The sequence below is a fragment of the Sturnus vulgaris genome, chromosome 1 (assembly GCF_052056855.1).
Source record: "Sturnus vulgaris isolate bStuVul1 chromosome 1, bStuVul1.hap1, whole genome shotgun sequence".
NCBI lineage: Eukaryota > Metazoa > Chordata > Aves > Passeriformes > Sturnidae > Sturnus > Sturnus vulgaris.
This window is the reverse complement of record NC_142243.1, coordinates 10,744,230-10,771,662: the sequence shown is the minus strand read 5'-3', so window position 1 is coordinate 10,771,662 and position 27,433 is coordinate 10,744,230. Positions and strand designations below refer to the sequence as shown.

General features: G+C 40.6%; 1 protein-coding gene and 1 long non-coding RNA gene across 3 annotated transcripts in view; one reads left to right on the top strand and one right to left on the bottom strand.

Annotated features, from left to right (window-relative positions):
- The window catches only part of ADARB2 (adenosine deaminase RNA specific B2 (inactive)), a 302,737-nt gene that overhangs the window by 108,011 nt on the left and 167,293 nt on the right, over nucleotides 1-27,433 (top strand). The window lies entirely within an intron of this gene.
- Nucleotides 22,076-27,425, bottom strand: LOC148225073 (uncharacterized). The gene is made up of 4 exons (XR_015798841.1): nucleotides 27,337-27,425; nucleotides 23,689-23,809; nucleotides 23,525-23,596; nucleotides 22,076-23,437 (listed from the first exon to the last, which is right to left on the bottom strand). It is a non-coding gene; the product is annotated as an uncharacterized LOC148225073 (long non-coding RNA).

Genomic DNA, 27,433 nt, shown 5'->3' with positions numbered 1-27,433 from the left:
TTATATACTCATTAGTGTTTAATAGACTGTATTTTTCAGCAATAGTTTTATTTTACTATTGAGATCAGTAATATAACTCCTTAAAATTCAGCCATGGATCAGCATAAGTAAAACCTGCTGTTGCAAAAAGGCTCATTGGACTGAAAGAAGAGCTATTCCTCTTGGAAAAGGAGAATATGAAATAGTTGAGGCATCTTCTTGCATCTTTTGACCTGAAAAAAATGTCCTCATTTTTGGCCCGGGTTTCATTTTTCAGGTGACTCGAGATGGGCTGGGAATGCTGTGGTGATGGGTGACACCTGAAGGATGTCACTTGGGGCACTCCCATCACTGAGCTGTGCCCTGCCCCTGTCTGGGTGAACGTGTGGCTGTCAGTCTGTTCCTCCCTGTTCCTGGCAGGACCTTTAGGGATTTTGAGATATGCACCCAGCAGATGGATCACCTTCATCCTGCTGTGCCAGCCCTGTGCTGAGGCAGCACAAGTGGCACCAGTGTCCTCCCAGTCACCACCCTGCAGTGACCCTGGTCACCCCTTCCTGTGCCCTGGAAAGGTGTGGCCTGCCATGGCTGCCAACCCCCTGCCCAAGTTATTTTTTTCCCCCTTTTTTTCCTTATATATATTTATTTTCACATGCACATTCTTCAGGCATTGCCCTGTAGTGCATAACCACTCTCCATGTTTGCACTGGGGGCCAGTGTCAGATATGAGCCAGGATAACAAATAACTTGTTTTTCCCATTGTTCTTAAAAAGAAGGGGTGGGGAGGGAGGTTGGGGTGGCGATGGGGGGGAAGGGGAGGAACAGGACAACAAAACACACAGCTTTATTTGGTCCCTAAACAACAACAAGAAAAAATCCAAAGGAGTAGCTGCCACTGCTCAGATTAAATCCAAACTGTCTGTTAAACCTCTAATTATCAGCTTGCCTTGTGGGTAAAATGGTACCATTCAATTATTGTTTTTTGTTCGCTTGTCAGCTGAAAAAAACATATTATCACTGCTTTTCAAACCAGCAAAAAGAGCAGAAATTCTGCAAATTGCTTTCTAAACATAGTTACTTTAAACCTAATACCTCTCTGCAGCATGTCAGCAATTGTATAATGTGATGTTGCATGCAAATTGTATTTAATGTAGGTATTCCAACTATTTGTTTTACATTATGTAATTTTGGTGAAATTATTTCCTTTGCTGCCACGTTAGGTGTGGCATGTTAGACTTAGCATGTTAAAAATAAATGCACACATACAGACTCGCCTGCACACGTTTTATCAAGCTGCAGTAAAAATAAGCAAAAATTGTCAGATGATAATTCTCTGCAGTCATGGAGAGGTGAGAAATAAAACCACTTTTTCAAGAATAATCTCAGGAGTGATTGCATTTGACAGTTGTTCTATGTATTTATTTACTTGCTTACTTAATCTTGGAGGGTGCAAGTGTCTAGGATATCCTTGATCAATTTTATTTCCCCTTTGCTTGAGCGTGGTGCTGGCAATCACTGAACACACCCTCCCAGCCACTGCAGGAAACACGAGGGCTCTTGTACAGCTGGAATGACTGAAGCACTGCTACTCCTATGATAAAACACATGACACATTTACATCAAAGTTGGCTGCTAGATTTTAGATGTTTCAGTTCCTCAGCTTTCCATTTTTCCATCCACATCATGTGAAATCTATTTTACTGAAGCAGAGGCAGCTCAGGAAATATTTCTGATGGAGGGTGCTAAAACTTCCCCTTCCCCTCCCTGACTTTTCCCTCTGTACAGCCCTGTGAGTAATCTCTGCCATAAGCTGGGATCTGTAACACCATCATTGGTGGCAAATAAATACCAATTTCTGCTGAGCTCCTAACTTGAGAGCAATTCATCTTCCCAAGGTGGGCTGAGAGCTGGCTCTAGTTTAGCCTATTTGTGTCATATATTGCTTCTGCCATTCCATAGGACCCTGCAGGCAAGGATTCCTGGGAATTGCTTTCTTTGACCAAAATGGAGACTTTCAAAATATAATGGTATTTCTTAAGATAGAGGTCTGGACTTTGCAAAAGGTAACCAACATCTTTCTGCTCCCAGTGGAAAACTTCCATGGGTTAATTTGCAAAATAAAGATACTCCTATCTCACACTGCTTGAGCCAAGCCTTACTCTCCCTTTCTAATGTTAGAAACAGTATTATATTTATTTTGTGATCAATCTGGCATTCTCCTGCAATACTGGTTTAAAAAGCTACCAAGAAAATTTTCAGTTAAAGGACATAAATCTATTATTCATCTTTTTTTATGGGAAAAAATATTTCACTGAAAAAAATCTCGGTGCTTGCCTTGCCAACAAGAACATACTTGCCTTAGGCAAGTGGTAAAGAGAGTATTTCAAGGTTGGTTTAACCCCCAGGTGGGCTTTCTTTCAGCTCTCACAATGCTGCCACAAGATGTATTTTTCCTGGACAAAGCACAGCAAAGCAGGAGTACACACAGAGTTTCCCCGAAGTTTCCTCCTCTGATCATTGCCTGTCCTCACTCCAAGACAAATGATGGTTCCACTTCTCTGGACTGAGAAGGGGTCAGAGGCACTGAGCTCCATGGAGGCGGGCAGGCAGGGCTGGGGACTCACACCTCATTAGTAGGCATGCAGGTAGCAGAGCTTTAGATTTGTTTCAGGCCCCTTACAAAGGTGCCTTGACAGTTTGAGTTATGCTGACAGCCTCCCCTCAAAGGGAAAGAGAGTGTCAGGCAAGAGAGATGAAACATGTTTCACTGTCACCCTCCACACAGCCTAAATGGATGGCCCAGCATCTCGCCATCAGCGACGTTCCCATCTGGGGAAAAAATGGAAGAGTTGAGTTTGATGTTATAAATCACCATAATTTGTTACAATTTCCAAAGACAAATATGACAGGGTGGAATTACTTTGCAGTGCTGAGACAGTCATTTGCAGAACCCATAAACTGCCAGTATAAATCTGAGGACGGGATATATTTAATCTGAAGAAGCAGATACCATCTCAGTATATACTGTGTTTACCAAGAACTTAGCTGCAATGATACCATGGTATTGCAGGTTGCTCATTTTGTTTTAACCTTTAAAACAAAAATCTTTTTTTAGGAAACAAAAAACTTGTTTTAGAAAAACCCTAATGAAGTAGAAAGATTCTTTTGTCTATTTTATATTTCCTCTATCAAAAAGCAGAAATACTAATTTTAAAAAAAATCACTATCCTAAAAAAAAAAATAAATTATGCAACACTCATTATTGAGAACAAATATTTTGAGGGTTACAAGTGGGATTCCAGAGAGAGACAATGCCTTGCTACATGTTCAGGATGCCTCTTCACAGTTACTCCTGTTTAGCAGCTCTTAAATTAACAAAAACCCCAGTCTAGTGTTCCTTTTGGAAGTGTCCACATCACAAGCATTACTTCCAAAAGCTGCATCTCTGAACTTTTTTTCTCCCTTCATTGGTGATGGCATAGGCTGAAAAGACATTTTGAAGACAAGCTGTTGGAAAAAAACAGAGCTGAAGTTGTTGCCTTGCAATATTTACGTGGTCACAGTCTAGGTCATTGATTTTGTCTCCTCTCTAATAAACATCATTTGAGGTGACACGTGGAAAGGAATGTGCCTGTTCAAAGTGTAGAAACTGAAGACAAATTTGCTAATCATTGCCTTTTGGGGGTGAGTTGCTTAACCTGTCTGTGCCATGATTTACTCACACATAAGAGGAGGACATTGCCAGCCTTCCTTACTCTTGCTGTAAAATTATTTTGGTCATTCCGAAATGAATAAAATTATCTCCAAAGAAAAGTGCAACGTCTTTTTTAACAATATATACTTTAATAACAATATTTTTATTTCCCAGGTGAAAGAATGATGGCATGGCATGAATGTTTCCTTTTTTTAACATCAGAAGAAGAGAGGCATAGGTCTAAATGCTGATTTATCACTTACATTGATAACCCTTCCCAAAGCCCTGGCTTTTTACTTCCATAAATCCCAGTGTTTTTATATCAGTGAGTAGCTGATGATATGTTCACCCATTCCACATTTGGGTGTTATCAGGAGAGAGATGAAACACATTTTGGTGTTGCAGTTGCTACTGAATAAATCAAACCTCGGTGATGCAGTGTGATGGTATGAAAATCTCCCAGCCTGCAAAGTTATTCATTCATATGTGAGGAAACTGGATCACTCTCCTTAAAACACGCTCTTAGCCGGAGCTCTCAATATGTCAGCTCGCTGCTCTGGAAGGAACTGGCAGGTGTTTTGAGCTTGTCAAAATGAGAGTAACTTTAGTATGGTTTCAGAAGAAAGGTTTTACTGCTGCCTTTCCCTGTTCCTGCTGCCCTTTGGATGGGGTTAAGCTTGTTTCAGCCCTTCACGATGTCGTATGATCTGACACTGCACTCTGCCTTCACGAGTTGCACCTTTGTTGCTAATTTCCTGAGCTCTGCACTTGTCAGTGAATCTTATACATAGCCATGATAATGGGAATTTTTTTTTTTCATGTTTGTGTTATCATTGTGTTTTCATTTTGTTTCTTAAGAGAGGAGCTAATATGAGTGGCTGCTACCCAAAGTTGTGTGTGTTTCTAAAAGGCTTGTGTGTCAGGAATGCACCAACTGGTGTGTCTTTGCCAGTGCTCGGGGACTTGCAGTGGGGTTTTAATCCTGCTTTAGACAGAATGAAAATCACTTGAGCAAAAGGGCAGAGTATCCTTTTTCCTGCTGAAATTATGTATAAATACTATGGGAAGTCTCCTTCAGTCTGACTGCGAAGGTAACTTCTGCTCTGCTTCCAAAAGTGCACTCGGATGTTTTTCACACCTTTTATAAAGACCCACTGTCTCTGTTTAGAGGGAAAAAAAGTTTAAAAATTACTATAGAAAAATAACCCAAGTTACATCATGAGTTTATGAAGAGGTTCAGAGTTGTTTCCTGTAGTATTCACTACAGAAGGAAATAAACAGTTCAGCATCTCACTGATCAGCACCGATTTACTACTTCAATTAGTAGAACTGGAAGGAAAATTAAGAAGGCACACACAAACCATGCTGTGAAACATCTGCTCAACTAAATACCAGAGAACCAGGTGGGCAGAAGTTACACCTTGTTTACTACAGCCTGGTCTGGACTGCCTGAGTGATGCACTTAAACACTTACCCACAGCACAGTGGTGTGGGGTGGGAGGAGCAGTGAAGGGTCTGTAAGTGCCCCCAGCACCTGCAGACTCCACTAGCAGGGGGACACAGAAGTGGGCCACTTAAGAGCAGCTAGGCTTTGCACAGCAGATTAGTTCCTTTCAGAAAAAAAAAAAAAAATAGTTTAGCAGAGGCGATGTTATAGCTGGAGCCTGGCTGTGCCTGGGCCGGTGGATGTGGGCAGGGTGGGATGGAGATTTGCAGTTCTCCTGGGGGGAGCTAGGAGGGAGAGAGGCTCAAAGAGGAATGGAAACGTTAAGAGTTTTTTGTGTTTGTCTAAATTTCCTCACTGTTTTGCCGCAGCACTGACCTTCAAGTCTTACCAAAGCAATCCTGAAAACCTTTCAATCCATTTTGCTGTGAGTGCTCCCCAGGGAAAGTGGCTGGACATTTCTCTGCACGACAGGAGGGAGATGTACTCACTGGCTGGGGCACCCCGAGGTGCTGCACAGCTGTTAATGGAAGGTGATAAGGGCAGCAATGCCTTTCTCCAGCAGAAAATGCCACTTTTTCTAAGTGCCACCAGCCTGCACACTGCTGTGCAAACTGCTCCCCTGCCATGCCCTCCTCTCTGCACCCCCAGGGCTCTGATAACCTTTAACTCTCCGGTTGTCTCTGTGGGTTTTTTTTTGTTCTTGACGTCTCCAGTATTTTAACAACAACAACAAAGTCCTTGCAGTTGTATCACTTCCTGCAAGCTGTTGTGAGACCTTGTAAAGCTGCTTCAGGCGTGGAAATGGTTCACAGGCAATGTCAACAAGGGGAAGAGGGAGCTGCAAGAGAGACTGGGGAGAGGAACATGAACTGCTGCCAGCACTTTCCAGAGCAGCCGGGATGAGAAAGTGTTGTGAAGTGTTGCTGGTTAGTGTCTGCTGCTTTACCAGCTCCTGCTGGTCTTGCTTGCAGGGGCATCGTTTCAGTGACTCAATCACCTGCTTAGTGATCTCCTGATCTTCCTGCATTTGTGTGTTCCTGTGCCACCATATGTTCTGCTTCTCTTACCAATTCTCACTGCAGCAAGCTGTAATGTACCCCAGGTCTGATGGAGCCAGAGGCAGTGCATAATGTCATTCCTCAGGCCTTCTTAATCTTAAAACATTTGTATAATTTTTGGAATAGGAGCTATCTGCAGGATTAAGCAAAGGCCTAGAATGGCAGCTGGATTATTTTCTCCTTTTTCTGTTGTGCCACTGTATGAACAAAAATCAGCACACAGTCTGTCTGTGCCCACATCTCCAATGATAAGACAACTGTGACCATCTTTACTGTGCTCTGACAGCTCGGGTTAGTAGAATAGTTAGGGTAGGAAGGGACCTTAAAGATCTTCTTGTTCCAACTTCCTCCTTAATGACAGATAATAGGGATTATTTTTTCCCATGACCTTAAAAACTTGAGTAGTGATTTCATAGTTTGGTACTCAATATGTGACAATGTGCATTTAGCCCAGAGAGGATCTGGAGTTGTTCAGGTTCACACCATGACCTGTTGCAGCTTCCAAGTGTCTGGGGTTGAAGTAATGACATTTACCCATCGCCTCTCAATTTGTGCACACTTACAAACATTTAGGGAATTGACCACAGCCCCTTGACCTAGAACAACTCACCACAATGAAAATTAGGGCAAGTCATAGACATTTGCACATGAAACAGATGAAAAAGTTGCTTTGTGTTTATATATCTGCTGCACCTCTTTCTCATCGCCTGCTTCAGTGCTGAAAGTCCTTGGATTTTCATCTCTTCTATTCTACCCTTCTTTCAACAGCATTACTCCACAAAATTTGAGTCCTCTTTAAGACATTTTTGAGCCAATTCCAGCCTTTGTGAAGGAAATTGAAGAGTGAAAAGGGGATATCCCAGCCTTCCAGATGCCTTTTCTTGGTTCAAAGACAGAGCATGGAGAGTTTATTTACTGGGAGGGCTCTCTCCTCAGCAGAAAGTCCCCATGCCCCAGGGGAAGGATGGCTGCCTGGTCTTTGGAAGGGGAAAGGGGAGCAGGAGGACTATGGCTCAGTTCCCAGATCTGGTGGTGGACATCCCATTGCTCACCTGTTCCCACCAGTCCTGCCTGGGGAGAAGGCAGAGGGTGAAAGAGAGTCCTGCTCAGCTTTCCTGTGCTCTAGGGACAAACTCAATTTCACCATAATTTAATTTAATGCTAGTTCAGTACCTGGCAATTGTACAGCCATTCTGAATGTGCCCTCTCATCAGTGTGATAATAAAGAGCATATTCTTCTCTGAAAATGACTGGAAACCTGAACTTCATTAGTGTTCATTTTCCTTGGGGAATCCCCTGTTTCTTCTCTCTGTGTGCTGTCTGTTCCCATGAGTTCTGTAAAGACCAGAATATCCATGTCTGATACAAGAAATGTATTTTAGTTCTGAGGACTCTGACTGCAGAAACACAAGCACCATTTCAGAGGACTGCTCTGGTGTATCCTTGACTTTTCACTTAGTTTCATTAGTGCAGGGTGTAGGCTTATTGCTTACTGTTTTATCATGTGCTTTTACTGTCCCCAAAGGTCAGACTTCAAAACTTCCCCTGGCATATCCTTCTCTAATGCAGCAAATCTTCCAATTAGCAAAATGTTCATTATATGCAGCTAATACAGTATGGATTTGTTCATTCACTTTCACTGCTGCTTCTTGGGATGTTCTGAATAATAAGATATTCCATCTCAGAATAATTCATAGACTCTTTGCCTGAACACTGTATCTTTCAATAATCAATCTAAATTGCAAAATACATTAAGCAGCAGCATTGTTTGCCTGGCACTATTTAAAAACCATGAAAGCAGTGGAATGAAGGATGAAGGAGCAGATCTATTCTCTACTCAATACAGTATCATCCTTGAGAAGGGGACATTGAGAAGACATTGATATATAAGTTGATGATAAAAAATTGGACTTTTACATATTTGGGAGGTGAGGCTGAGGTGTAAATCATGATCAGTGATACTGCTCTGGAAAAGGTAACAGTGTATATTCAAGGGGAGTGTGTAAGGAAAAAGAGCATAGTCTACTTCTAAAATCAATCTAGTATTCTTTAAGGTGCCATACCAAATGTAACCTGTGTATCCATAGACTCAGATATAAGCAGCTACTAGGTGAAATTATATTTTTACATGGTTTATAACAGGCCTTTGCATCTTACACTCTCCTCATTTTTCTGCAGCCCCAAGTTGCATCCAAATTTCTAGATATGCTATTCTCTGTATATGTTAGAAATATATGCTATATTGCTATCTTTTCTATATTTATCTATATTATCTATTTCTATCTTTTCTATACCTAAAACCAGTTTTTTCCAGTTGCCAAGGAACTGGATCAGGGACTACAGATGAGTTTTACTGCTGTGGGGTCCCCAGTGCTAGCCTGTGCCCTGTCTTATCATCCTTTGCCTGTAAGTCCTATGTGCCCTGCTCTGTGTTTCCACCTCTCAAGGCCTCTCATATGCTAAGATTCTACTAAGACTCTTGACACCATCATTTTAATAGCCATAAAAAATCCATTCTGCACAGAATAATTGTTTATTTCTGTTATTGACATAAAACTATGGCTGTCCAGTGCAGAGATAAGCATAAGTGAAACAAATTAGCAATAGACAGCTGATCAATTAGAGCTATTGCAGCCACAGCAAAGCCAGGGCAAGCAAAGCTGTGGGCAGGTCAGAAATGCGCACAGAGCCAGCCTGACAAGCCTCTCCTGAGTCCTTGCAAGCTCAGTGTCCTGATAGTCACAGTGACAGGACCTGTCACAGGGCTTGGGGCAGTGCTGTAGCCACGGGTGGTGGCAGTGAATGAATCCTGGGGGTAACTCAGCCTGAATTCCTACAGCTGGCAACAGAATGAGCTGGAAAGGTGATAACTTCCTGATCTGCTGCAAAAGCTGCTGCACATCTCTGTGGGAGACATATAAACTCCTAAAAGTGTTTTAACCTTTAAGATTAAACACAACAGATGAAATGTGGATTACTTCTGTAGAACAGTAATCACCTTGCTGCCTACCATCCTCCCAAAGTCATTATCTTAGTCCTAAGGAACCAGGTGTTCCTAAGAATTTCCAAATGGTGAGATTTTATTCTATCTAATATTAGAAATATCTGCATCTACTTTTTGGCTAATCATCATCGGCTCTCTTTCTAGTCTGCAAAAACAAGATACACTTTCAATGCTACCCTCTGGATTCTTTGTAAATGGAAAAGGCAAATTGGTGAACTTGGTTTTATATACTGCTACAAAAGGAGGCAACTAGCTCAGATAAAGACCACAGATGTCTAATTTTGAGTGGGATAAATAATTCCCAAAGCATCCATTTAAAATGGATTCCACAATTCCTACATTGTTCTGAGCTTTGTACTGTGAAATAAAAGAAAAGACACTTGCATAAAATTAATAGAGGGCAACAGAAAATTTCAGCACTCACAGTTCTCCATTACTGTCCTGTTCAATCAAAGAAAAATTACTGTGTGTATTTTCAGTCCTTCCCTCTGTAGAAGGGATGTGGATGTACTACCAAAGGTGTGTATGGGTTAAATTTACAATATCAACCTAAGCAAAAAAGTAGTCAAATATAAAAGCACAGATTGTCAATAGGAATAATGGTGGAGGATAAATAATTACACCTCATATTTCTGAGTTCCTAAGGACTAAGCCTCCTATAATAAAAGATGCATGAAGCCAAAATGATTTAGCACAATTATATACAGAGCCAACATCCCAAGAAAAATAATCAAAGCAAAGGATAGCTGGAAAGCCTAGAGGGTTCACAGCTGCAAACCTCAGCAAGCCCAGGAACTGGCTAAATCCAGACCTCATATATCAGGGAAAGAAGGCCAGTAGGACAATGTGTCCTGTCTGTGACAGCCCTTTGTGAGGAACTTATGGCAAAGCCTCATTTTTCATAGATTTATAAAGCTCAGGCCAGAAAAGATCATCTAGTCTGATATCCTATATATCACAGGATGTTAAATTTCTCCCAGTTAGCTCTGAGTTGAGCCCAATACCTTAGGTCAGCCAAATACATTTGAGTCTTCAGTATGTTAAATTATATTGGGCCAAAGAAAGATACTCAGTAGCTTGCTAATACTTAGAATTATTTAACAATTAAGTGTGGACCAAACAGCATTGCATATGATTATAACTGATTTTGGAGATCCATGAACTCTGAAGAGTCTTGCTTTTATGGTGTAGACATAAATTCATCTGCATGGCTTTATTTCAAGGCTTAAATAGCTCACTTTAACCATACAGCTACTTCTATCTCCTAGCAATGCATGCCCCACACTTCATCAAAATCAGAAAATATTCTCTGGGATCCCTGGGACAGATTTGCTTTGGTTGTCTGCACCTGCACAGAAGACCTGTGTAGAACAGAAATTTCACAGAAGCTTTTTGTTTTCTCCTTCTTCTCTTTCTTCTCCTTCTCCTTCTTCTCCTTCTTCTCCTTCTTCTTCATCTGATAGGGTGTTTTAGTGCTTTTCTGTCCTCCCAAAGCAGGAACAAAGCAGATTTGTGTTGATTTGTAACAAGCTCCCAGTGTTCTTGCAGTGTTTCACATTCTGATCCTAATTTTATAGCCTGTGAGTCACTCTTTCTTCTTTAGTTTTCAAACCATTTCTGGGCTACATTTGATTGGGGAAATTCCATCCATATTGCAGCTATTGACGAGGATATCAAGGATATAAAACAGAATGGACAGTATCACATCTTTAGTGTGTAGCTACCAAAACAAATTCCTTATCATGTCAAGGTGGTCTGTAGGTATGGGATTAGGTGGTGCAAGAAGTGGTTTTTGTGGGATGCTGAATGCAGGAGCTGTTTGCAAGAAAAAAAAAAGGTGGAATGTGGTTGTTCATAATGTAGTGGAAAGGTGGTGCAGAAGCCTGGTGTTTCTGCATTCACTGCCAGTGTAACTGGGACTGCACATGAGGAACAAATGTGCTGGAGCTTGCTGGCACAAGGGTCATTCACCTAGACCTATCACCCCAACTTTAACTTTTCTTGGAAAAATGAGGGGCACATGCCTAATTTGTAAATCTGGCTCATGCTTTGCTTTCACCAGTTTGATGAAGCAGCTCTATAAGTGGTCACATTCTCCATATGTGCAACAGAGATAACAAGGTGCCCCACAGGCCTCCAAAAGGAGCTCCTTTCCACCTGCTCTAGGTAGGCAGACAGGGTGTGCCCCTTACATCCTTCAGAAGGTAAACACAATAATCTGCTTCTCTCTATTGGTTCTATTTGAAACTCACTGTAGGTAGGCTGCTTCATTAGGTACCTAAAATGTAATGAAGTCTGATGTTTAAGTGAGGTGGACAGGCTCCTATAATCAGTATGTCCTTACCTTCTGCTAATTACCTCATGTCATCTAACTCTGGTAAGAGCACCCTTCTAATGATCCTGCACCTTGTCCACTGGTATGTGGAAGGAAACAGTGAAGAATGTTCTTTTGTCTTGAAAATGGACTGTGCTGTGCTAGCTAAAGGCAAATCAGAATATTGTCTTGGATCTATTACCACAGACTACTGACAGGTTTCATAACTTCCTATCCTTTTCTGAACCACACAGTGATGCTGGGATTGCAGAGCTTCTGCAAAGTAAAAGGTTGCAATGGCTCCTTTAATATCTGACTCAGTATTTTTTACATAGCCCAGCAGAGAAATGCTAATTAGTAGGTAAATTAGATGCCTCTATCTGCATTTGTCCTTGGAGAGATGGTAGATATAATTTTCTAGCAACCTTGTTAGCCTTTCTTCATTCAGTGGGCTGGATTGAAAAACAGTACAATAACCCAATGGTTATATCATATAACAGAATATCTGATATGAGTAAAACTCAGCTTAACAGCCAACCAGTGCAGACAGTGATGCTTTACCCTGTGTAATATAACCACGTAGCTGCTTAGTGCTGTGGTGTAACAAAGGATGAGGAGACACTGGAGAACATTCATAAGTTTTCTGCTTCCACAGAGTCTCCTGACAGCTAAACAATATAATCTACTTTGTGGTATATTGCCTTATTGTGGGAAGCATACCTCAGTATATTGCAATAAAAAAGAAGCATTTGAATGTCCTACATCTCCATTGCACATACCTGTCAAGTTTCAGGTGGCCATTTAGATTATGCTATTGCAGTGGGTAAGTTAATAGAGGAAGCAGCTCAGACCTTTGATTTTCAATCCAGTCCTGCAACTGAAAGCATTCAAAGGCTGGAAATGGTGTGTTCAGCCTCTCTAAGGAGAGCTGCTATTGCAATACCATGAGAGTGGTTTAGTCTGACATGTTTTACTTCACACTTGCCGTTGTCTTGGTGCCTGCCCCAGTTGGTTATGACAGCTTAGTTTATTTACAACAGCTCTCTCAACAACAGTGTTTACTTGATCGTATGCAGGCGCCTGGGCATAGCTACAGTAATATCTGTCTTCTAAAGAGGACCTGGTTTTACTAAGGAGAATACTCTCAAACAATGTCACTGCCACAGCTTTAGACCATAAGAGGACAGGCAAGGGTTCTGCCTTGTCACTGCACTAGAGACTTCTCCATTTCTGGCAAATGAAAAATTGCTCTGGGAATCTGAATCCCAGTGGTCTGGTGACAAGGCAATGTATTTTAGGTCCAGAAGCTGCAAAAAGTTTAGGAGGATTTAGAAAAGATTGTAAAAGTAGAAAAACCCAAGTGATTTGTAATGGCAGGCTAAGAGTTTGTGATTGGAGTGGGAAAGGGATAGGCAGAACACCAGAAACAGGATTTTGTTTTGAAGGGTTCTGACTAAAGCAAGAGAGAGGCTCATTTAAAAGGAAGTTACAGTGCTGATGAGGAGATAGATGTTAATCAAGAACATACTGAGTGACTCCGGACAAATCACTGGTTCCCAATTCCTCATTTGTGAAATGGGTACAGTAGTACTGTGCAGTACAGGAGAGATGCAGGGTGCATCCTATATACAGGCTTGGTGCTTAACCATAGAAGTACCTAAGAAGGCAAGGAAGAATTCTTCTAAAAATACATTTTATCCCACTGCTTTCTTAAGGTCAGGACCTCTTAAGAATCATGAATATAGTGTTTGCCCACTGGTGTAAATGGCATTACCTCACAAGACGCTGATGCGAGAGCGAGCTGAAACCGTCTCAGTACTTAGCTAAATGCTGGCCTGAAGCAAGATCAGTTGGAACTGAATGATTTCAGTACATTTTGCATGGCTGTGAGTCTTCAGTAAGGAATAGGATCCTCCTTAATTGAAGAAGTTAGAAGTATGTTTTATTAATCTGCCCTTGTAAATTGTTATAACTGACTAGAAGGAGTATTTTTGTGTTCTGAAAAAAATGAAGTTTTAGGATTACATTTGCAAGATATGTCTGCTGTATAACTTCTACTCCTGAATCACTAAGGTGCTCATAAAATGCAATACTTTGGCTACTTTTCTTTACAATCCTATATCCTAATTTTAAAAAATGCATATTTCATAAGATGAAAAAAAAGGATAAATACTGCATTTAAGCTATGACAGTCTGTAAGACTCATTGTCATTGTGTCTTTTTGGTGAAGAATATATGGGGGTTGAAAAATATTGGAATTTTTATATATAGAAAATATATGTTACATTTTTTTCTATTAGATATAAAATGGATATATTGTAAAAATATATATTTGGTACTTATACAGCTAAGACAAGCATCTAGCAATATTAGAAGATTTTAGAATTAATACAAATCCCTGTGCATTGGGCTAAAAGCCAGTGTCTAATTAATCAAGGTTAGAAAGAAATCTTAAGAAAAAAATCTTAATTGTAGGGTTTCTATGGGAATTTTTTAGCTTGTTACTTTCAAGTATTTTATGTTGAAATAAGCACAGACTAGAAAGACAAGTGATCAGGTTCCATGGGGGATTTGCTCTTTCTGTTCCTCTTTTTCTATCACATGCACATTTATAGGTCTCTCACAGAATATTTCTGTGTTGTTCCCCATTATCTAGAGTCACAGTCTATACAGATTCTCACTGAACAGGATATTCTCTGTGCTCTCAGGAACACATCAGTGTTTCTTCCTAACTGCATGACCCAGTTGTCTTCATTACACATCTGATCAATAAATATCGAAAGAACTAAAGTGGACAAATGAAAAGCATTCACTAAACAAGGCACTTTTTTTCCCAAGAAAGCCTTAATTTCAAGTATTAATTACTATATATATGGAATTCATTGTTTCTATTGACTATGGAAGAATAGAGAATTTGCTATTAATTTGCTTCCAGCACCCCATGCAAACGACTTCCATGTTTCTAAAACCCTGCAGTCATTCTGCACAAGAAGCAATGCTATCCCCACGAGTGAGTGCCTGTGCCCTGTGCTGCAGCTGAGCAGGCTGGAGGGGAGGACTGCTGCTCCCAGGTCCCAAACCACAGCTCCAGAACAGGCGTGTGCACCCTGCAACCCCGGGCATTTCACAACTGCCCCTTTTTGTCTCCTTCCCCCACACTGCAGTCTGACAGCCAGAGCTCCTTCGAAGCATTTTCAACTAAATTATTTCCTGTGTTGTGGTTTCTCAGGTCCAGAGAGAACTTTTCCATGAAGAGGAAGGGTTATACAACATCGATCTGGTGGTGAGAGCTGCAGCAAGAGTACTGGAGACACACATTTAGCTACTTGCTTTGCTTGATTTAGATCAAGGGCCATGACCCTGGTTCTCCCACGTTTTAGATGAGTGACCAAATCACTGAGCTATCAAGGCAATCACTTCTGCTCTCTGGCCCTATTAGTATCTCATTAGTGAATTAAACAGAGCGGCACATTGAACCAGGGTCCCCCACTCCCCTGTGTGTGTCAGGCTGGCTGATATACAAGGGTCAGGATCCCTGGCTTCTGTGAAACACCTCCAGCACAACTTGGCTTCATCTTGCTGCTAAAGAGGAGGAGTTCTAAATCTCGGGAAGACTGGGATAAAAAAAAAAACTCTTAAAAAAATCAGCTTCAAACCCAAATCTCCCCTAGGCTTGCACCCATATATCAAAAATCTGTGTGTGACTAGTGAATAATCTGTGGTCTATCATCCTATGTACCGATTTTTGCAGAGCTAGAACTAATGCCACTTCATCAGTTTAAACTAATGGATGGGGTGCAAAGAGATGTGTGCTATGGGGTCTGTAACCACTACTGGGGCAATCCAGTAATGTGCCAGACCCATATGAGAACAGTCAGCCAGGCCCACAGAGCCACAGAGGTTTGCTAATTCAGTTTGGAAGAAAACACTTAAACATGTAACAAAACACTTGCCTCCTTCGGCTTCCCAGATGGGACAGAAGAAAATGGCATGAAATGAATGACAAGGGTGTGGTTGGACATGTGCTGAGCTGTAGACTTTCAAGGAAATGTGCATAGGTATGTGCTGGCAGGTCCCCTCTCCAAAGACAGAAGAGGAAACAAAAAAGCAATTTTTTAACCCTTCTGTGAATTAAGTAGACCTATTAACTCTTTGGAATTGCTGAAGCAAGTTGTAAATGATATCCATTGGAATATGGCAGGGCTGTGCATTCCCCACTGAACTGTGCTGTTGGCTGAGCTAATAATTTCAGACAGAGCCACAAAACCCCACCAAGCTCACAAGTTTTGGTTAAAAGAAACTAAAAAGACAGAACATAAGTATTGTATTTTGTGGGATGATTTAGTGATTTTTGCAGCTGATTTGAAACACATAGACTCCATGAAACCACAGGTTTAAATCCCAGCTGGGTTCATTTCATCCTTTTATCACTCAGAAAGAGATAAATTCAATACTGTGAAGTACCTCTGAAGGGTTTCCACAGACAAAATCTTTTTAAAACAAACAAATTCTTCACATTTTTTAATCTTTTCTTTCCCCAACTTTTAAAAAACATTGTGTTTATCTTGATGGCAAAATGTACATCTTCTGTCCTGAGTGCAATAGTTAGGGGAGTTTATGCTGATGCTTGCCACAGTGAATCCCTCTCTGGCAATTAACATGGTTAAAACACTTCAGGGTTACTCATCACACTCTATTTCATCAGACCTCAGTGGTGATCAAGGACTAATAACCTCTTGGATAGCACTGAACAGCCTGGATGTTTCCAAAGGACCCAACTGGGCTCTTTCAGAAATCAGGATTGCTACAAGGAATCTTCTCTTTTGGCCTGCCAAAATTGCTCCTGCTGTAGTTATTTTATCCTGTTACTAATGTATTCTCTGTCCTACTGACGGGAGACAGTTTTGTGAACCTGTTCACTTGGGAGTTTCTGTCCCTGTTAAAAGGGTGGCTTTCAGTCTTGTCACCCATCTCTGGAGCAGCCAGGGACTCCTTTGAACAATCAGGGCTCAATCTGCCACACCAGGTTTCCCAGGAGGGCCATGTCAGTGCAGTGCAAATATAATGTACAGCACTATGGCTGTTGGTTCTGGGTGTGTTACATTGATATTCCCCTCTCCTCAGTTTCCAGCCAACACAAGCAGCTGGTATTTTTGTGTTTGATTTTTTTTTCTTTTTAATAGTCATTCCGTATCTGAAAACAGTTTTCACTTCTCTTCCTGTTGACATTGGTTCTTTGAAAATGGCATCAGTTGCTCTGTTGTTTCATGTTAAGCCCAGATCAGAGCTGAGTATGAGCCCTTAATTCAAATTGCTCAACACCCAGCACAAGTCTCTGTTCTCCATTGCCAGGAAAGGTGTGTTGGACCTGTCCTAGTTTCTGCCAAGGACAGGGTTAATATTTTGCAGTAGCTGTGAGGGAGGAGAGCCTGGAGCTGTGTGGGCATGGCCAAGACATTGTGTTACTGGATACCATACATCATGGCCAGAGATGAAGGGAAGGGATGCTCTCAGGCTCTCTCACACTCCATGGTTTCCAGGCAGGAGCAAGTGTGGTGGTCAGAGCCATTGGGATGTGGTGCTGCTGCCTGCAGTCATAATGTTGTCTCAGGTCAAGCTCTTCAGTGAGCAATTTTGCATGTAAATCACCCTGCCTGCAGCCACATTTTTGTTATTAGTATTTTTTTATGTTACTGCTCCTTTTCTTATCTCATTGCTGATTCCAGCATGTTGTTTGTATCTCAACCCAAGTGCTCTGCCTTTTGTCTCCCACTACTTGGTGGGGGCTTGTGATTTTGCTTTGTTTTGTGGAGTTACTAAATTGGGGAATACCATTCCTACACCACAACAAGCACTACAAGGTGCAAGGAAATAATCTCAATCCACTTAGCACTGGTCAAAGCCCAGACAAGTTGCCACCAGCCTCCCAAAAACAGTTCAATAGGAGAGCCCAGCCTGGAGCACCAACTCCAAGAAAGCTCCTCCAGTCCTCAGTTTTGTCAGGGCCATTGCTGCTCATCTGGGTCTGGATCCTGCCATCTTCAAGGGTTTGGGTTAGAAGGGACCATAGAGGTTCCAACCTCCAAAGCTGCAGCCCAAATACATCTACAGCTCCCATTACACCAGCAAAGTTTCACCTGCTCTGTCTGATTGGCAGGAACCACTTTGGTCGAGAGATCATTTCTTGCTTCACTACACGTGCAGTAGCAGATCCTTCCCTCCATGGCATGCAGTGAGCTGCCTCCAGACACAGCTCCATGGCTGGACAGCTCCATGCTGGACTGGCTCCATGACTCACCTCAAAGGTTTCTGCACTCACGTCCAGAGCATGTGTTTTCAAATTTCACCATGTTTGCTGTTACATCCTGAGCCCTTTGCTGAACAGCTACCAAAGCAGAAATGCCGAGGATGCAAATAACAAATGAAGCCATATAGAAGCCAAACCAAAGACTTGGTAACAGCAGCTGAGGCCTTCCTGTGGGTGAGAAAAGCTGCCTGCACTGAGGATGAAATGAAAAGTACATCCTTGTGTTTAGCACTTCAGAAGTTTTCCTTGGGTGGAACAGCTTTTGTCTCGGCCAGAAGCAGTGTCATCCCCTAGGAAACAGTCATCCTCTTGGAAATAAAGACATATTTAGATTATAGAGACTTCCAACAAAATAAAAAAAAATTCAGGGGGGAAAAAAGAAAAGGAAAAAAGGCAAAATCACAATACAAAGCGTTAAGGTTAGAATGTGATGTCTGCTTTGAAAAAAGAGGATCAAATACTTAACAGGGCTGAGAGTATTCTGTCTGAAAGAAATGCCTTTACGAGAGATATAAAAGTAGTAAAAATAGCCAGTACTCACAAGAAACAGTAAAAAATTAGACTCTTTCTGAGAGAAGATCTAGCTGTACATTAGGTTAAAAAAAAAAGAGAGCAGTCAAAGAGGATTTTTCCCTCCAGTGTGTATTTTTCTTGGCTGTTGTGCTCACTTGTGAATAGTGTTAAAGCACTTTAGTTTCCATTGTAAAAAATCGAGTCAGAGAAAACAGAAGTGGAAGGGACCTCAAAAGGTCGTCTAGTCCATCTCATTTCCTAAAGGCACATTCAGCTATGCCAACACCATCTGGACAGATGTTCTGCTCCTTAAATGGGGTTTTCACACATCTATAAAGACTTTCAAAATTAAACCACGTCAAACACCAATTCTCTAAGAGACAGCTTGTAGCTACTCTGTCCTAGGAGCACTTTAGAGAGGGAAATCATTTCAGGTTTCGGTTTCCCCTTCTAAATTCCTGCTTTGGTGTCAGGAAACGGGTGCTAATTCACTGCCTGTAGGCAGGAGAGAGCAGCAGGGATGAGAAGAGCTGTCCTTTTCCCTGGCACCAGCAGCCAAGGGTTCTCTGGTGGGAGAACAGTCACTGCCTGAAATGACACTGTATTGGTGGCTGTGCAGCCACAGATCCCAAATTTACCATTATTGGCACAAGTCATGAACCAAACAGATATCAGCTCTGAGAACAGGAAGGGATCACTGGGGGACATCACCAGCCCAGAACTGAAACACGAGATGATGCTGCTGGGACACTTGGAGAGGAGATTTCCGAGCTGTAATAAGACTAAGCAAAAGATCAAGCAAATGCAGCGTCATAATTGTTCACTCTGGTACAATTGCAATTTATCTGAGTGTCGTTTCTGCTGAGTTTAATTGAATTTTGGACCTTACACAAACATGTACAGTATTTGTCCTTGTCTTTAAATATTACACTTCCCATTGTTCTTCACGGGGCTTGTGAAATAATTGGTTGCAATCAGATGTGAGCAGAGAAGACATCTTGTAGAATGAAACAACTAGATATGCAAGGGGCAGAAAAGGGATACAGTTATATGTTTCACCCAAGTTTAGTTTTCCTAAGTGAAATTCACACATTTTGGTAACAAATCTACTTTCTAGTCTGAGAGTTAGCCTGTGGCTTATTTTATTTATTTGGTCAGCAGAAGCTGTGAGAGGATCTCACACGCTCCCTTTGCAACTCATTCAAACTCTCAAAGTTTGAAGAGAGAAAGACTTCCTTGTCCACTTATTATACAACCATTAAAATTAGGAATAACTGTCTAAAATTTTAGAAACTATTCAGATGGATGCCTGAAGAAGTATCTTAAAAAGGTTTCTTGAAATATGACATTCTGGCACTATATAATGAGATTTCAGTATCAATTATGCAAAGGTGTAGCTGTGGCTTGGTTCCTGCACACACAGAGTGCTGCAGCCATGGCTGACAGAAGAGCAGGGCCACAGTAGAATGTAATTTGTTGCAGTATCTTGGACTGTGGTCTTTCCATTTTAGCAAATTATTTTCACATAAATTCCTGAGTTTTGTCACTTGAGGGTTGGACCTCTTCAGAGCATCTTGCCTTGGCTGTGAACATTGTGAGCTGTACAAGTGCTAAGCAAATGTGTAATGGCAATTTTCAGCTGGTCACAGGTCAGTCACCATGCACTGGCTTTCACCAAATTTTCATATCTTCAGTGAGGACTTTCTTTCAGAACCAAATTTCAGCCCTCAGGCATTTTGAGCTCTATAAAAGCATTGTAACTTTCTACGACAAAGGAAATATTTTTTGTCTGTGTTTGGGCAGAAGGTCACAGCCACAGTGGAGAAAATTTCTCCTTGTGTGCTATTGGCCCAAAATTTTATTCAGATCTTCTTTCAGCTCCAGCTTGTGTGTGTGTAATGTTTGCTTTAATGAGAAAGTAGCTCACAGGATGGTATTTCCCATCTGTAACATAGATAAAGCTCTATCTTTATGACACACATTTGTTGCTGCTATTGTTTTTGGTAGGACATAACTGAAGTCCTTTTAAGTCACTGTGAAGGCTTCAGTTCCTCCCCAGAGATCAGAACTCCTCATGAGGAAAAATGCCATAGGATCATTTTGCCGTGTTTCATTTTGTTGAAACTCATCCTTTCTAGAATTGTCATCTTTGGGAGTATCTCCACACATCATCCTCTTTTATTTTCAAGACCTGCCTGAATTATGATCTTCCTAATACTTCCTTTCAGCAGAAAATCCCATTCTAAGTCAATTCCTCTAGCAATAAGCAGTGTTTCAAGGACAACTTTTAGTTTTGATTTGCACTTCTAGAGCATTATGGTGCTTTTTTGTGTCACCACAATATGGCTCATGTTGTCAAAACCTGTGTTTAGTAAAGTATAATAAGGGGAGAGTGTTTCCAGTACATATTCCAGAGGTGGGAAGTTTGAATTTGATTCAGGAGATTATCACTTCACATTATTACTGTCAAGATGAGTTAACTGAAGCATGATGTATACAGAAATGACTTTTTCAGTTAATAGAAATAAGGAAAAATGGACGTAAGTGCTGTATCACCAGTGAAAGATTTATAGCACCACTGTTTAGGATCCATGTAAATGCTGGAGTAGATTGAAGATGTGGTGCTCATGCACAGATCATAGATCTCAGAGCTGCACAGGCTCCCTTATTTCACCCACTGTACTCAGTTTGAGGCTGTGATATATTTCACTCCACTGAGATTACAGTTTTTGTCAATACTGGGTACTAATGAATGATTTTTACTTTTCCTCCATGGAGTTTTCCAATACCTTGCACATTTACTGGTGAGGAGAGAATCCCTAAAGATTCGGAGTCTCATTTCTTTCAGTCAAAAGCTTATCAGTACCTTTTGCATCTACTGAGTTGCTTGGGGGAAAAAAAAGCAATTTCTAAATTAAAAATTAGAAAAGCTGATGAACTAGCATTTGTTATAGTGTTTTATCTGGTTTCCTAGTGCTTCCTTCCAGAACATCTGGGTTCAGGAGAAACAACCTCAACCAACCTGATCTAAAACGAGTGTTGATGGATTTCAGTCATTTTTCTGTCAGGTTTCACTATGCACCTTCACATTTGCACAGAGACTGTAGTTTCTGAATACATTTTACTGAAACTGCACTTGCCAATAAACCCCTTGCTTCCTGTTAGTCCCCATAACCAGATATATACAGATATAACCAGATATAACTGTATCTTCAAGACAACTCTACCTTCTTGGGTTATATGAAAATAGAATTATAGATGCATTTTAACCTCTTTCAAAATATTTTAACATTACATAAAGTTTGATTAAAACAGTCTTTCAAAAAAGGAACGTCCTCTTCTTTTTTAATGTTCTTCCTGAGATTTTGCATGGGATTTGAGTCTCCAGTAATCATATTTTCTACTGATGCAAACAGAGTCCTATTACAGATGAACTGATTTACTACAACTAAGAGTCTGTCCATAAAGCCAAATCAACCTTTAAATTAGGCTCAAAAGAAATATTACCAATTAAATTTAGTCTGTGACCTCTAACATAGTTTAACAAGCTCAACATATTATAGATTTCAGTAGGGGGAAAAAAATCAATTAAACTTTAAGAAAAAAAAAATCCCCAAAGTCTAAACCTTGACAAAAGTAGTTCAAAAATCCTGTAGCATCCAGCTGTTTCCATGGTTTCACATCCTGTGTTCCAGTTTTTAGGGTGCTATATAGGATATGAAAGCAGCCGGGGGAAAAAAAACCTCCATGAGAAAAACCTTTTTTTCAGTTTCTTCATTTGTTTTGTTTCTGCTAGAGCTGGTGGGGGGGGGGGGGGGTTGATTTGATTGGGTTTTAGGTTGATTTTTCTTTTTTCCTCCCTTTCTCTGACAAAAACAAACCAAACCTGTATTATAATTTGGATTTGAACACATCAAAGCCCTGAGAGATCATGGGACTATTCCTCCTGTAGGCAACAGCAAAAATCTCATTGCCTTTGGTGGGAGCTGGTTTGGACCCTAAGAAAGAAACTGAGGGAAGAAGTACCATCTTTTCTAAACTCCCTTTCCCCCAGAAATAAGCTAACGTGACCGCCCTGATGCGACAAGTTTATTAAAAGCAAATAGTCATCTTGTGCTACAAATCCTTCTGAATACAGTGTTTTGACTAAATGACATTTAACAGTGTTGTAGCTTTAATGGTAAAGAAAACACTAGCAGCTCAGTACTTAAACCTCTGTCCCACGGTGAATATCATTTTCAATATCCTATAAAAATTCTTTCAAGTGTTTGTATCCAGTCTGCCCCAATGGATTTGCTCAGAATTAGTTAATAGTGAGAAAGCATTGAACTAAATTTATTGGTTACTGTCTCTCATGATCACATAAAAAATAAAATTAAAAGGAACCCTCTACAGAATACTTTATCAGGCTTGGTAATGGCATCATCTCTGACAGTGAGGCAATAAAAGCATATTAGTGACCCCCTGATGAAACATGTTTACAGGCAAAGTCAAAGAGATTGATCATTCTCTCTGGAAAGTGGCATTTCCCTTCAATGCACAGTTACTGCTAGTCACAGAAGCATACTGATGGGCTAATGCATGACAAGCAGGAAATGTATGTAAGGGGATGCAATTATCAAATCCTGCTCAGCTTTTCGAGGAAAAATCTTTTCTGCTCGCAGCCTGAACTCCCTTGTACCAGCAGTGTTGCCAGCCCTATGTAAGAGAGCCGAAGGTCACAGCTGAGACTGCAGGTGTGCTGGGTTCCATACAGGAACATTTCTCCCAGAAGTGTTTGCAGTAGGTTAGAGTGACAAGAAGACTGAGAATAGAAGGGGAGCAGTTAAGGAAGAGACTCTCCCAAGATCATAGCAAGGCCCAGGAAGAATCCCTCTTCTAGTGCCATGAGACCACACTGGGCAATCTTTCTGTAGCAGTCACTGTTGGGATTTTCAGGTGTGATCTTTGGGACATATTCTTTGTGTTCATGCTCTTCAAAATCCCAAGCCTTGGTGACACACATTGTTTCTTGCAGTTGCATCATCTTGAGTCTTTCTGATTTGTTGCAGTTTTTCTCACTTAAAAGTATTTTTTAGCCACTCATTCCAGCTTCTGTATTTCTACTTCTTTCTCCAGTTTCTTCATTTATTATTTGGATGAAAATGGTAAATTTAGTTTTGCATATATGACAGTTCAAATTGCATTCTTTCTATTTCAATAACTCACCTCTCAAACAATGGGCTGGTGTGCTACTTGTTCAGAAACTGCCGTGCTCTCACTCACTCCCATCTGCATTTTCTGTAAAAGGAAGGAAAACCAAATTTATGCATTTCTGAACCACTTTTAGCCCTCAGCTCATCTCCCACTTAAATACGTAAGTCAAACATCACCTGGAGTGTGTCACAGTGCCTCTGAACACAACCCAAATCCTTTGTGCTCTCCCAGTCCCATTTCTGTCCTTCTCCCATTAACCAGCCAGCATAATTAAGATCCAGCTGAATCGTTGCTTGGCTGAAATAAATAAGACATTAAATATGAACCGTATAGATGCAGGTGAGAAGAAAATCTTTAAAGGACTGATTAAGACAAGAATTTTCCTTGATGTAAGGGGCTATGGTTTTGCCATCTCAGCCAGGTCCTATGTACTTTGCTGCCTCTGAGTGCTCAAGACATGCCTAAGGTAGAAATGCCTTGTTCTGGCTAATCCAGAGACTGCATCTTTTTCTGCCAGGAGGCAGAAAGATCAACCAACCCCCTGTTTGTCACCTTTGCACTAAATTACTGAACATTACTGTAAGAGGGGTTGGTGGAGAACAAGATGAAGAGAATCCAGATGGTTCAACACATGGTGACCTGTCACATCAGCAGCACAGATTTATAAGAGCTGATCACCCTTGTCTTCTTGTTCAGTACAGTGTTTTATTATTAAGATCTTTCTTTTCGTGGCTTTCTGCTGTCTGGATCTTGACTCTTTCCTTGACCCCATTTCTCTCTGTCCTGATTACCTGTGGCAATAATCATCTATGGCAAGAAGTTCTGTGCAACAACAACTGACAGACACCAGAATAGTGTTCAACAAAGATGACAGGACCTTCTAAATGGACCTTGAACCCAAGTTAAGGCTGAGCATCAAATAAGTGATGCTCCCAACAACATCTAGAATACAGTATAGAACCATAATAAAGTGTTTGTTTCAAGATGTGGCTTCCAAAACTCACAATCTGGAAGGAAATGAGAGAAGAAAATGGAATATTATTGAAAAACAGGTACACAAAGCCAAAGTTCTTCCTGTGGGGAAAAAAATAAGTGATTTAGGAGAACATAGGAGAATCTGCTGCCTTCTAATATTAGCAGTCTTAAAGCTCAAGAGGTGAAACCCTGTGTAACAGTGTCTGTCTAGTGGAGAATTTGGTTCATAAATCTAAATAAAGAGAATTAGAAAATACAGAAAACATAAGACATAAAAGCATTTTTAAATACAAGTTTCCCAAAGACTGTCATGAGGCTTTTGCCTTAACAGTTTATTACTGCAGCACAGTGTTGTGCTGTGAAAAGCATTTCATCATTTGCACTTGAAGAGGTTGTTGGCTCAGACAAGTGTCATTACCAAAGACAATTTTCACAATGCATTCAAGAGCTTCATTAACTGCCTGTCTGACAATAATATTGGCCTTGCTGTGTTCAGGTACTGGAACAGATCCATGACTGGCTACAGTTTCAGGCATAGGAGATGAATATCCATCTTTGTCCTGCAGATTTCTCTGAATTCATCACATTGTCTGCAAGACAGAGGTCAATGTGCCTAGGTCTGTGTGGCAAGAACTTCCTAGTGCTGAATGCCTTTCTGGTTAGAAACAAAAACATACACAAAATTGCATCAGAACTGGAAAGTAAATTGATCATTTTGATAGGACTTCTTCAATCAGAAGAAAGCAACGGGAGACAAGATAAGGGCAAAGCAGTTTATGGCTTAATGTAACTCAATAAATCAAATCCTAAATTCTTTCCTCACCCCATACCTCAGCAAAAAATGACCAGAAATTACAGTAAGTTATTTCCTCTATTTAACTGAAAGTGGCTGTTATGTTTAGGGTTTATGAGAAATAAGAAAAAAAATTAAATACTAAGAGGAGACCAACACAAGGGGGTTACATATCCAAATTCAAAATCATTTTGAGGGCCTTTGCATGCCATGGAATTTTTGACTGTGAAACAAATTGAACACTTCTCTAAATATGCATTTAGCTGGGACTGTGGCAAGTCACTTAATCTTGTGTCTCAGATGGACTGCATAGGGTAATAACAAATGGAGTCGTGTGGGCTGGGCTCAGCAGGGAATTAAAACATCCAGACTTGTCCTCTGGGAATTGTGAGCAGCAAAAAAATTCTAAAACATAGGAACAGAGGTTTGAGTGAAAGGGAATGAGGATTGCTTTTGAAGATTCATGAAAAATAAGTCTGATTTAAATGTTAAAAATTCAGTTGATTAAGCCAAATTGGGGTCCTAATTTAAGTTCCATGAGGTAGCAATTATCATTCTCAGTAAGACAGAGTGAACATCATGATTAATGAAGAATACCAGTTCTTCAATTTTGTGCCATTAGGTTGAGGAGTACTGGTATGACAGTACTGAGTGGCTGAACCAGAATGAGGAGAGCTTCTGAACCCATTTGCCATCCACCTTTCCCAGCACTACAGGTCTCTGCTGGGCTTTCCTGGAAACTGGTTTGTTTCAATGGTCTGGAAGCCAAGAGCTTCCACTCTCCTGGCCTCAAGGCTGGGATGTCAAAATGCAATCATGGGATCACAGATTTATTAAGGTTGGAAATGACCTTTAAGATGATCAAATCCAATGTGGTGCAGCACCACCACCATGTTCACCATTAAATCATATCTGCAAGTGCCATCCCCACACAATTTTTCAATAATTCTAGGGATCATGGGTCCACCACTTACCTGGACAATATGTTTCAATGCTTGAAAAACATTCCTATGAAGAAATTTTTCCTAATATCTAATCTAAACCTCCCCTGGCACAACTTGAGGACATTTCTTCTCATCCTGTCAAAAATTCTCTCTCTTTTATCAGTTTGTCCTGAAACGTAGTCAAGAAAGTTCCTGAGAAGTGTAAGTTGTATCTAAAATAAAATCTTCATCAAAATAAATGGCAGTGTTCCAGCCAGGCTCTTGTTTTCATATCATAACAGTTTGCTTGAAAAATACTCATGTAGAAAGAGTTGTCATTTCAACAAGTTTCCAAGCCCCATGTGAAATGAGTTATTCCCACCTCCATTCTTCTCCCACCTCTCCTAAAGACTGTTCTGGTAAGAGCCAGCTCTCTATTCCAGTTCACAGCTGAAAGGCTTGCATTCAAGTCTGCAAGAGAAATTTCCTTTCTAGCCCAAGAAGAATTCCTGCTCCCTTTAGGTTATAGATTATATATTTTGCTCAAAATTGAAGTCCAATTTTTTTTTCTTATTTTAAGGTATCATAAATATGGCTAGAGATCATATCTCCTTCTTACATATAATTGCCCTGAATTTTATCATGCTATAGAAATAATACTTTGCATTTATTTATTCCCAGTACTCTGGGATTTTAAAAGATACATAAGAAAGGCTCTTTTGCTGATACTAGGAGAGTCAAAACACATTGGAGGAATTTCACTTGGATAATTAGCCCTTCTGAGGACCTGAAACTCCCTCATGAGTCATTCACATTTTGACAATTGACGCATAAAAACATGCCCAAGGCTGCACAACGAGTCCCCTGGTAGGATACAGGACACAGCTTAGAAGATACTCGTCATTTATGCCATAGAAAATGCTTCACATTCTCCCACCTAGAAAGCATTAGACAGTTCATCACACTTGTCCTTCTTGTGGTTTCAAGAAAGCTAAATTAGTCTCATATTTAGAAACCAGGGGATACAGAATCCACTTTGTTTCCATGCAAATAAAAGCATTTAAGAAAAAATGTTCTAACACTCAGTAGCATTGATACCACCCAAACCCCATGAGTTTAGCAGATCAGCCCACCTTTTTGTAGTTCTAATAATAGAATTTCCCTCTTTATTCATCCAGGTCTACTTAGAACATGTCTTGCCTTTGACTCCATCTTTTACTGTGAAGTCTG